Genomic DNA, 5,000 nt, shown 5'->3' with positions numbered 1-5,000 from the left:
TCTGTCTGTCTTTCACCACCTCCCCGCCTTCATTTCTGTCCCCCACGCTGACCCCTGTCTCTGTTCCTCTCTTTCTCTGTCTATTGGTGAGGAATGCATGGATGGACAAGGGAGGGAAATGTCCATCCCAGCTTGGTTAAGTGACATGGTGCCCTGGTGGCGGTGGCGGTGGCCTGTGTTCTGTTTTCCCTTGGGGCTGAAGAGTGGGATGTGCCCATCCCGCCCACATGCCACCAGCCTCACCTTTCGTGAACTTTAAGGAATAGGGTTGGAGCCGCAGCAGGACTCAGTGGTCCTCCTGGAAGAGCCAGCTCACGCCAGGTTCTGCTCTTCACCTCGGGAAGGTACCCAAAGCACCTACCTGTTGCTATCACCCTGCCTGGGGTGAGCTGAGGGGGAGTGAGAGTAAAAGCCAAGTCAGGCCAGAACTCAGGACCCCCCGCCCCCCCAGGAGTGGGAGCTGGTGGTTCCTAGGCAGGCAGCCAAGTGACCTTGGGCAGCTGCTATTGTCTGGCAAAGGGCACGGAATCCCACCCCCCTTACACAGACCACTGGGGTGTGAGCTGCTTGATGGCTTGAGCGCCCAGTTGGAAATAGAACCTAGCAAGAAGATGCTGTGGACCAGCCAGAGAGTGTGCAGGAGGCAATGGGCTGGGCTTTGGAGAATCAGGAGGGGATGGGGTGTGGGCTGCCAGAGCAACAGCCCAGAGTGTCCCTTGATCTCAGCCTTTCCCAAGAAGAGATGTCCACAGCTTGATGTGCAGAGAAATCCAGTCACAGAATGGACAGTCACTGGAACCTGCATGGGAGGGCAGCTCAATGCAGCCTAGAAATGGAAAGGAAAGGGGACAGCATTAGACCTGCATTGCCCTGGGCGCTTGAATGCTTTCATGGAGTGCAGGTATTTGTGTATGTCTCTGTGTGTGTATGTGTGTGTGTTTGTGTGTGTGTGTGTGTGTGTGTGAGAGAGAGAGAGAGAGAGAGAGAGAGACAGAGAGACAGAGAGAGACAGAGAGAGACAGAGAGAGAGATAGAGAGGGAGGGAGGGAGGGATAGAGAGAGAGAGAGAGGGCGAGGGAGGGAGGGAGAGAGGGAGGGAGGGATCCTGCAAGAATGGCAGGGGTGGGGTATGTGAAACTGAAGGACTGAAGGGGTTGTTCCTCTCTTCCCATGGAGGGCTCCTTAGAGGCCTGGCTCTCTTTGCAGGCACCCCTCCCTCCAACACTGTGTGGGTACCTGTAAGCGAAAGAGATCAAGTGCCAGTGGCAGCAACAGTCGGAGTGCCAGGGTGAGACTGGGCTTCGGGTGGAGAAAAGAGTTGTGCGGCCAGAGAGAGCCCCCTAACTTGAGTGACCCCATGTACAGAGACCAGCAGTGGGGTCCAAAATGAGAAGGAATGGCCCTTTGGGTATCCCCCCTGGGCTTTGTCCCCTGGGTCCTGGCACCCGGATCTGTTGCTTTGGTGTGAGGAAAGGGGGTCCCTGGAGGCTGCTCTTGCTGCCCGGCCAGCTGAGCAGCTGAGCAGCAGCACTAGGTTTTGGGAAGCCCCTGCAGCTGGGCCCTTCCCCTGTCCCGGTGGGAGTGGGTTTGGTGTGGGGTTGGTGCGTGAGGAAAGGTTTGAGGGTTCTGCCTGGGCGAGCACGCCCTCTCCGCCCCCTGAGCCCCAAGAAACTGGGGGGGTTGGGTCACTGCAGAGGGGTCTGCCTGGGCCTCCACGGGGAATCTGGGCTGAGCGGCTGGGAGAGGGAGGCGATTTAGGGCCAGGATTTAGGGCACACCGGAATTGGGATCCCATCTGGGTGGGAGAAGACTTGCTTCCGGGGTCAGGAAGCAGGTCCGCCTCTGTTGTGTCCCTTTGTCCTTTCCCGGAAGCGCCCAGGACCAGGTGGAGTTATTTGGTGAGGAGAGGCAGGAAGCCGGGGCCTCCTGGGCCCTGGCCGGGCTGGCTCCCTGGCACAAGTATCTCTGGTGCTTGTGCAAGGCCTGGACGGGGCACGCGAGGCTGCCACTTCCCCTAACCCTCTGTCCTTTCCGCCACCCGTGTGGTGTGCAGGAGGTCTGAAGGCACCAAAGAGGGAGCGGCTGTGGGGAGCAGGGCGTGTCCGCTGGGGCACGGGGACCTGGAACCCGGACCGGGGCTTCAGGGGCCAGGCTGGTAGGGTCGGATGGGATCCAGGTGTCCACCAGACACTGCCGCGGGGGACTGTGGCTGTGCTAGTTGCGCAGCCGCCTCCCCGTGTGCCATCTGGTTCTCCTCCATTACCAACCCGCACCCCTGTGGGTATCCACACCCCCACCTTCCCGGTGCCGGCGGGGAGGGGCGTGGACAAGGCAACCTTCCCCTGGGTCATTCTCCACCTGGTGCCGGGCTCCTGGCCCTCTCAGGCCGCCTTAGTGCCATCCTCCTAGACCCCGGCCCAAGGCGGGACGCAGAGGTTTGGCATAGGGGCAAGAGGGCCAGAGCACTAGAGGAGAGAGCCCTGCGCGCCCTGGGATGCGCGTCTTGGTGGTCGCCGCCCGGCCAAGGCCGCACCAGTTGGCGGGGCATGCCAGGCTTCCGCTGGATACCAGGGGCTCCCATGCCGAAGGGGTGTGTGCGCATTTAAGTGTTTGGTTGTGTGTGTGTGTGTGTGTGTGTGTGTGTGTGTGTGTGTTGGTCCTGGGCCCTGAAGGCAAGGACTGAGCCTGTCTGGGCAGGGCAGGGCGGGGCAGGGAGGGCTCCCTGGGGTGGAAGGCGGACAGTTGTAATGGGACCCCACCCCCGGACAGGACCTGCCAGCTCTCCTCCGCCATCTGCACAAAGGCAGAGGACCCGGCCCGCCGGTGTGCACCCTTCGATAGCTCAGCTGGTAGAGCGGAGGACTGTAGACTCAACAGACAGCTGTGGACATCCTTAGGTCGCTGGTTCGATTCCGGCTCGAAGGAAGTGCCCCACGCTTTTGCGCACACGCAAGCCCCTGCAAGCCTCATCCTGCCTTCTGAGCCCAGAGCAGGCAGAGCCTCTCCAGACCGCCCACCTCTTCCACCGCCAACCCTTGCATCTTGGCCCCCAACTCCCCCGCGCTCCCCAGGAGCTGTCCTGCCTGCTGCTGCCCGCCAACGCCAGGCACCAGTCCTGGGAAGGCCCATTCTTCGCTGGCTGCCCGCAGGGGTTCCTGCTCTCAGGTCGCCTCACCCATGCCACCCACCACTCGTGCCCCCACATACCACACCCCTATCCCTGGCCCCTGACGCCGCCGCCTCCGCAGCCGCTGCCGCCCCTGCCACACCCCCACCGCTCCTGCACTTTCAACCACAGGGCACTCCTCCAGCGCCTCAGCGCCCGAGATTCTTGACAACACACAGGCAGGCTTCCCTGCCACCCAGCCCTTCCCACCTGGATCATCATGGACTTGCCTCTTGGGAAAGGCGAAATGTCCAGAGCCATGGATGTGTTGCTCAGCGATCACCCTGGCATCCTCCCTGAGATCGCCAGGCTCCATCCCTCTCCACAACTGGGCCAGGGCCCCCAGCCACTGGCCACATGCCCCCACCCCACGTCTGCCCCTCTCCATCTTTCTCACTTTCTGTCTGCCTCTACCTCTCTCTTTCATCTTCTTTCCTTTCCATGATGCCCTGCCACCTCTCTCCTCTCCTCCCTCACTCTCCTCCATCTCTCCAGCCACAGGCAATCAATCGCTGCCTCTGCCTGGGTCTCTGTCTCTGTCTCTGTCTGTCTTTCACCACCTCCCCGCCTTCATTTCTGTCCCCCACGCTGACCCCTGTCTCTGTTCCTCTCTTTCTCTGTCTATTGGTGAGGAATGCATGGATGGACAAGGGAGGGAAATGTCCATCCCAGCTTGGTTAAGTGACATGGTGCCCTGGTGGCGGTGGCGGTGGCCTGTGTTCTGTTTTCCCTTGGGGCTGAAGAGTGGGATGTGCCCATCCCGCCCACATGCCACCAGCCTCACCTTTCGTGAACTTTAAGGAATAGGGTTGGAGCCGCAGCAGGACTCAGTGGTCCTCCTGGAAGAGCCAGCTCACGCCAGGTTCTGCTCTTCACCTCGGGAAGGTACCCAAAGCACCTACCTGTTGCTATCACCCTGCCTGGGGTGAGCTGAGGGGGAGTGAGAGTAAAAGCCAAGTCAGGCCAGAACTCAGGACCCCCCGCCCCCCCAGGAGTGGGAGCTGGTGGTTCCTAGGCAGGCAGCCAAGTGACCTTGGGCAGCTGCTATTGTCTGGCAAAGGGCACGGAATCCCACCCCCCTTACACAGACCACTGGGGTGTGAGCTGCTTGATGGCTTGAGCGCCCAGTTGGAAATAGAACCTAGCAAGAAGATGCTGTGGACCAGCCAGAGAGTGTGCAGGAGGCAATGGGCTGGGCTTTGGAGAATCAGGAGGGGATGGGGTGTGGGCTGCCAGAGCAACAGCCCAGAGTGTCCCTTGATCTCAGCCTTTCCCAAGAAGAGATGTCCACAGCTTGATGTGCAGAGAAATCCAGTCACAGAATGGACAGTCACTGGAACCTGCATGGGAGGGCAGCTCAATGCAGCCTAGAAATGGAAAGGAAAGGGGACAGCATTAGACCTGCATTGCCCTGGGCGCTTGAATGCTTTCATGGAGTGCAGGTATTTGTGTATGTCTCTGTGTGTGTATGTGTGTGTGTTTGTGTGTGTGTGTGTGTGTGTGTGAGAGAGAGAGAGAGAGAGAGAGAGAGACAGAGAGACAGAGAGAGACAGAGAGAGACAGAGAGAGAGATAGAGAGGGAGGGAGGGAGGGATAGAGAGAGAGAGAGAGGGCGAGGGAGGGAGGGAGAGAGGGAGGGAGGGATCCTGCAAGAATGGCAGGGGTGGGGTATGTGAAACTGAAGGACTGAAGGGGTTGTTCCTCTCTTCCCATGGAGGGCTCCTTAGAGGCCTGGCTCTCTTTGCAGGCACCCCTCCCTCCAACACTGTGTGGGTACCTGTAAGCGAAAGAGATCAAGTGCCAGTGGCAGCAACAGTCGGAGTGCCAGGGTGAG

At 60.1% G+C, this 5,000-nt stretch overlaps 1 non-coding gene across 1 annotated transcript; it reads left to right on the top strand.

Annotated features, from left to right (window-relative positions):
• Positions 1-2,831: 2,831 nt before the first annotated feature.
• On the top strand, positions 2,832-2,925 carry Trnay-gua (transfer RNA tyrosine (anticodon GUA)). Its single transcript has 2 exons — positions 2,832-2,868; positions 2,890-2,925. It is a non-coding gene; the product is annotated as a tRNA-Tyr (tRNA).
• The last annotated feature ends 2,075 nt before the right edge of the window (positions 2,926-5,000 follow it).

The sequence above is a fragment of the Callospermophilus lateralis genome, unplaced genomic scaffold (genome assembly GCF_048772815.1).
Source record: "Callospermophilus lateralis isolate mCalLat2 unplaced genomic scaffold, mCalLat2.hap1 Scaffold_9877, whole genome shotgun sequence".
NCBI lineage: Eukaryota > Metazoa > Chordata > Mammalia > Rodentia > Sciuridae > Callospermophilus > Callospermophilus lateralis.
Note: the sequence above shows the minus strand (reverse complement) of the source record. Positions and strands in the feature narration are given on the sequence as shown.